The sequence below is a fragment of the Arachis stenosperma genome, chromosome 7 (genome assembly GCF_014773155.1).
Source record: "Arachis stenosperma cultivar V10309 chromosome 7, arast.V10309.gnm1.PFL2, whole genome shotgun sequence".
In the NCBI taxonomy this organism is placed as follows: domain Eukaryota; kingdom Viridiplantae; phylum Streptophyta; class Magnoliopsida; order Fabales; family Fabaceae; genus Arachis; species Arachis stenosperma.
The window spans coordinates 47,637,377-47,644,398 of record NC_080383.1 but is presented as its reverse complement, the minus strand read 5'-3'; the positions used below and the strand labels follow the sequence as shown (position 1 = coordinate 47,644,398).

The window sequence follows — 7,022 nt, the reverse complement described above, 5'->3', positions numbered from 1 at the left end:
TCTTCATGCTTACTCTCTTTTGTCACAGAGGAATGGCCATGTGCCTTAAACATAAGGTAGTCCCCATTCAATTGAAGGACTGACTCACCTCTGTTGACATCTATCACAGCTCCTGCTGTGGCTAGGAAAGGTCTTCCAAGGATGATACAATCATCCTCTTCCTTCCTAGTGTCTAAGATTATGAAATCAGCAGGGATGTAAAGGCCTTCTACCTAACACGTCCTCTACTATTCCATAAGCTTGTCTCAATGACTTGTCTGCCAATTGTAATGAGAACAAGGCAGGTTGTACCTCAATGATCCCCAGCTTCTCCATTACAGAGAGTGGCATAAGATTTATCCCTGACCCCAGATCACACAGAGCTTTTTCAAAGGTCATGGTGCCTATGGTACAAGGTATTAAGAACTTGCCAGGATCTTGTTTCTTTTGAGGTAGAATTTGCTGAATCCAGGTATCCAGTTCACTAATGAGCAAGGGAGGTTCACTTTCCCAAGTCTCATTACCAAACAACTTGGCATTCAGCTTCATGATAGCTCCTAAGTATTGAGCAACTTGCTCTCCAATTATATCTTCATCCTCTTCAGAGGAAGAATAGTCTTCAGAGCTCATGAATGGCAGAAGGAGATTTAATGGAATCTCTATGGTCTCTATATGAGCCTCAGATTCCTTTGGATCCTTAATGGAAAACTCCTTCTTGCTTGAGGGACGTCCCAGGAGGTCTTCCTCACTAGGATTTTCGTCCTCCTCCTCCCTTGTGCATTCGGTCACATTGATTATATCAATGGCCTTGCACTCTCCTTTTGGATTCTCTTCTGTATTGCTTGGGAGAATACTGGGAGGAGTTTCAATGACTTTCTTACTCAGTTGGCCCACTTGTGCCTCCAGATTTCTAATGGAGGATCTTGTTTCACTCATGAAACTGAAAGTGGCCTTTGACAGATCAGAGACTAGATTGGCTAAATTAGAAGTGTTTTGTTCAGAATTCTCTGTCTGTTGCTGAGAAGATGATGGATATGGCTTGCTATTGCTCAGACTGTTGCGTCCACCATTGTTAAAGCCTTGTTGAGGCTTTTGTTGATCCTTCCATGAGAAATTTGGATGATTTCTCCATGATGAGTTATAGGTGTTTCCATAAGGTTCACCCATGTAATTAACCTCTGCCATGGTAGGATTCTCAGGATCATAAGCTTCTTCAGAAGCTACCTCTCTAGTACTGTTGGATGCTTGTTGCCATCCATTCAGATTTTGAGAGATCATGTTGACCTGTTGAGTCAATACTTTGTTCTGAGCCAATATGGCATTCAGAGTATCAATTTCAAGAACTCCTTTCTTCTGAGGTATCCCATTATTCACGGAATTCCTCTCAGAAGTGTACATGAATTGGTTGTTTGCAACCTTGTCAATGAGTTCTTGAGCCTCTTCAGGCGTTTTCTTTAGGTGAATAGATCCACCTGCAGAATGGTCCAATGACATTTTTGAAAATTCAGATAGACCATAATAGAATATATCTAATATGGTCAATTCTGAAAACATGTCAGATGGACATCTTTTGGTCAGCTGCTTGTACCTTTCCCAAGCTTCATAGAGGGATTCACCATCTTTTTGTTTGAAGGTTTGAACATCCACTCTCAACTTGCTCAGTTTTTGAGGAGGAAAGAATTTATCCAAGAAGGCTGTGACCAGCTTATCCTAGGAGTCCAGGCTATCCTTAGGTTGTGAATCCAACCATATTCTAGCTCTGTCTCTTACAGCAAAAGGGAAAAGCATGAGTCTGTAGACTTCAGGATCAACTCCATTCGTCTTTACAGTCTCACAGATCTGCAAGAACTCAGTTAAAAACTGATAAGGATCTTCAGATGGAAGTCCATAAAACTTGCAGTTTTGTTGCATTAAAGCAACTAGCTGAGGTTTCAGCTCAAAGTTGTTGGCTCCAATGGCAGGAATGGAGATGCTTCTTCCATCAAATTTGGATGTTGGCTTTGTGAAGTCACCAAGCATTCTCCTTGCATTATTATTATTTTCGGCTGCCATCTCCTTCTCTTGTTCTAATGTTTCTGAAAGGTTACCTTTAGAATAATGTAATTTAGCTTCTCTTAATTTCCTCTTTAAAGTCCTTTCAGGTTCTGGATCTATTTCAACAAGAGTGCCTTTTTCCCTATTCCTGCTCATATGAAAGAGAAGAAAACAAGAAAAGAAAGAGGAATCCTCTATGTCACAGTATAGAGATTCCTTTATGTTAGTAGAAGAAGAAGGGGGTAGAAGAATGAAGAAGGATGGATTCGGATTTTTGGATGAAGAGAGGTGAAGAGAAGTGTTAGTATTAAATAATTAAATAGAATAAGAAAAGAGAGGGAGAATTTCGAAAATAATTTTAAAAAGGGGTTAGTAATTTTCGAAAATTAGAGAGGGAAAAGTAGTTAGGTGATTTTGAAAACGATAAGAAACAAACAAAAAGTTAGTTAGTTGATTGAAAAAGATTTTAAAATCAAAATTTGAAAAAGATAAGAAGATAAGAAGTTAGATAAGATATTTTGAAATCAAATTTTGAAAAAGATAAATTTTTTGAAAAAGATAAGATAAGAGATAAAAAGATATGATAAAAGATAAAAAGATTTAATTCAAAAATTTGAAATTTACTTACTTCACTAACAAGAAACTACAAGATAAGATTCTAAAACTTAAAGATTGAACATTTCTTAACAAGAAAGTAACAAACTTCAAATTGTTGAATCGATCACATTAATTGTTTAGTGAGTTTTTTTTTTTTTAAATATGATATAAAGATAAGAAAAAGATTTTGAAAATATTTTGAAAAAGATTTTTGAAATTTTCGAAAAATAAGAAAAAAAATGGAAAAGATATGATTTTTGAAAAAGATTTTGAAAAGATAAGATTTTTAAAATTGAAATTTTGACTTGACTTGTAAGAAACAACTAATTTTGAAAATTTTTGACCAAGTCAACCCAAAATTTCGAAAATTATGAGAAAAATAAGGAAAAGATATATTTTTTTATTTTTGAATTTTTAATTATGAGAGAGAAAAACAACAAAAATACTCAATGCATGAAATTTTTAGATCAAAACAATGAATGCATGCAAGAATGCTATGAATGTCAAGATGAACACCAAGAACACTTTGAAGATCATGATGAACATCAAGAACATATTTTTTTGAAAATTTTTGATGCAAAGAAAACATGTAAGACACCAAACTTAGAAATCATTAATGCATGGACTCTAACAAACAAAAAATGCATATGAAAAACATCAAACAACACAAAACAAGAAAACATCAAGATCAAACAAGAGGACTTATCAAGAACAACTTGAAGATCATGAAGAACACTATGAATGCATGAGAGTTTTCGAAAAATGCAAGAAAAATTTTTTAAAGCATGTAATTGACACCAAACTTAAAATTGACTCAAGATTCAAACAAGAAACACAAAATATTTTTGGTTTTTATGATTTTATGATTTTTTTTTTGGATTTTTATTACTTTTTCGAAAATATAATTTAGAAAAATGAAAAATAAAAAGAAATATTTTGAAAAAGATTTTTGAAAAGAATATTACCTAATCTGAGCAACAAGATGAACCGTCAGTTGTCCATACTCGAACAATCCCCGGCAATGGCGCCAAAAACTTGGTGGACGAAATTGTGATCCATGCTCTTTGTACTTGTATGAAATTTAATAATTGGCTCTATTTGAATTCACAACTCCGTTCAACTAACCAGCAAGTGTACTGGGTCGTCCAAGTAATAAACCTTACGTGAGTAAGGATCGATCCCACAGAGATTGTTGGTATGAAGCAAGCTATAGTCACCTTGTAAATCTCAGTTAGGCAGATTAAAGGATTATGGGTTTCGAAAATTAATAATAAATAGAAAATAAAAAGGGATAGAAATACTTATGTGAATCAATAGTGGGAATTTCAGATAGGTGTATGGAGATGTTGTGTTCCTCTTGAAACTCTACTTCACTACTCACTCTTCCTTCAATCCTTCTTACTCCTTTCCATGGCAAGCTGTATGTAGGGCATCACTATCATCAATAGCTACTCTTAATCCTCTCGGGAAAATGGTCCTATGCGCTGTCACTGCACGGCTAATCGTCTGGAGGCATCACCCTTGGTTGATAGCTACATCCCATCCTCTCAGTGAAAATGGTCCAAATGCTCTGTCACAGCACGGCTAATCATCTGTCGGTTCTCAATCAGGTTAGAATAGAATCCATTGATTCTTTTGCGTCTGTCACTAACGCCCAGCCTTCAGGAGTTTGAAGCTCGTCACAGTCATTCAATACCGGAATCCTACTCGGAATACCACAGACAAGGTTAAACTTTCCGGATTCCCAGAATCCTACTCGGAATACCACAGACAAGGTTAGACTTTCCGGATCCCCATGAATGCCGCCATCTATCTAGCTTATACCACGAAGATTCTGTTGGGGAATCTAAAGAGATATGCGCCCGGCCTAAGGTAGAACGGAAGTGGTTGTCAATCACGCGCGTTCATATGTGAGAATGATGATGAGTGTCACGGATCATCACATTCATCAAAGTGTTGTGCAACGTATATCTTGGAATAAGAATAAAAGAGAATTGAATAGAAAGTAATAGTAATTGTATTGAAACTTGAGGTACAACAAAGCTCCACACCCTTAATCTATGGTATGCAGAAACTCCACTGTTGAAAATACATAAGTGAAAGGTTCAGGCATGGCCGAATGGCCAGCCCCCAAAACGTGATCACAGGATTCAAAATACGATCCAGGATCCCCTGTGGTCAAAAGACGTCTAATACAATAGTTAAATATTCTATTTATAATAAACTAGCTCCTAGGGTTTACATGAGTAAGTAATTGATGCATAAATCCACTTCCGGGGCCCACTTGGTGTATGCTTGGGCTGAGCTTGATCAATCCACGAGCTGAGGCTTTTCTTGGAGTTGAACTCCAAGTTATGACGTGTTTTGGGCGTTCAACTCCGGATCATGACGTTTTTCTGGCGTTTAACTCCAGACAGCAGCATGTACTTGGCGTTCAACGCCAAGTTACGTCATCAATTCCCGAATAAAGTATGAACTATTATATATTGCTGGAAAGCTCTGGATGTCTACTTTCCAACGCCGTTGAGAGCGCGCCATTTGGAGTTTTGTAGCTCCAGAAAATTCATTTCGAGTGCAGGGAGGTTAGATTCCAACAGCATCAGCAGTCCTTTTGTCAGCCTTTTTCAGAGTTTTGCTCAAGTCCCTCAATTTCAGCCAGAAATTACCTGAAATCACAGAAAAACACACAAACTCATAGTAAAGTCCAGAAATGTGAATTTAACATAAAAACTAATGAAAACATCCCTAAAAGTAGCTTGAACTTACTAAAAACTACCTAAAAACAATGCCAAAAAGCGTATAAATTATCCGTTCATCACACCCTGAGGAAAGCTGGCGTTTAATGCCAGCAACAAGCATCAGGCTGGCGTTAAATGCCAGAAACATGCTATATTTGGGCGTTTAACGCCAGAAACAAGCTTCAGTCTGGCGTTAAACGCCAGGATTGTATGCAGAGGGCGTTTTACATGCCTAATTGGTGCAGGGATGATAAATCCTTGACACCTCAGGATCTGTGGATCCCAGGATCACCTCAGGATCTGTGGACCCCACAGGATCCCCACCTACCTCAACTCACCTTCTCTCTTCTTCACACAATCCAAAAACACTCTTTCCCAAACATCATTCACCAATCACCTCAATCTCTCTTCCCAATTACCCCTTCACCACTCACATCCATCCACTCTTCCCTATAAACCCCACCTACCTTCAAATTCAAAATCTCTTTGCGACCCAAACCCACCCTAAATGACCGAACCTACTACTCTCTCCCTCCACTATATAAACCGCTTCATCCTTCTTCATTTTCACACAACACAACCCTCTCTTCTCCCCCTTGGCCGAATACATATCTCTCCCTCTCCTCCATATTTTCTTCTTCTTCTTCTTCTATTCTTTCTTCCTTTGCTCGAGGACGAGTAACATTCTAAGTTTGGTGTGGTAAAAGCATAGCTTTTTTGTTTTTTCATAACCATTTATGGCACCTAAGACCGGAGAAACCTCTAGAAAGAAGAAAGGGAAGACAAAAGCTTCCACCTCTGAGTCATGGGAGATGGAGAGATTCATCTCAAAGGTCCATCAAGACCACTTCTATGAAGTTGTGGCCAAGAAGAAGGTGATCCCTGAGGTCCCTTTCATGCTCAAGAAAAATGAGTATCTGGAGATCCGACATGAGATCCAAAGAAGAGGTTGGGAAGTTCTTACCAACCCTATTCAACAAGTCGGAATCTTAATGGTTCAAGAGTTCTATACCAATGCATGGATCACTAGGAACCATGATCAAAGCATGAACCCAAACCCAAAGAATTGGCTTATAATGGTTCGGGGAAAATGCTTAGATTTCAGTCCGGAGAATGTGAGGTTGGCGTTCAACTTGCCTATGATGCAAGAAAACGCACGCCCCTACACTAGAAGGGTCAACTTTGATCAAAGGTTGGACCAAGTCCTCATGGACATATGTATGGAAGGAGCTTAATGGAAAAGAGACTCAAAAGGCAAGCCGGTTCAATTAAGAAGACTGGACCTTAAGCCTGTAGCTAGAGGATGGTTGGAGTTCATCCAACGCTCCATCATCCCCACTAGCAATCGATCCGAAGTAAATGTGGATCGAGCCATCATGATCTATAGCATTATGATTCGAGAGGAAGTAGAAGTTCATGAAGCCATCTCTCTAGAACTCTACAAAGTAGCCAAAAAGCCCTCCACCTTGGCAAGGCTAGCTTTTTCTCATCTTATTTGCCATCTATGCTACTTAGCTGGAGTTGTCATAGAAGGAGATATCCTCATTGAAGAGAACAAGCCCATCTCTAAGAAGAGGATGGAGCAAACAAGAGAGCCCATTCATGGATCTCAAGAGACGCATGAGGAAGCTCATCATCAAGAAATCCCTGAGATGCCTCAAGGGATGCACTTTC

At 38.5% G+C, this 7,022-nt stretch overlaps 1 non-coding gene across 1 annotated transcript; it reads left to right on the top strand.

Moving 5' to 3' along the window:
• Nucleotides 1-1,531: 1,531 nt before the first annotated feature.
• On the top strand, nucleotides 1,532-1,635 carry LOC130942612 (small nucleolar RNA R71). Its single transcript, XR_009071178.1, has one exon. It is a non-coding gene; the product is annotated as a small nucleolar RNA R71 (small nucleolar RNA).
• The last annotated feature ends 5,387 nt before the right edge of the window (nucleotides 1,636-7,022 follow it).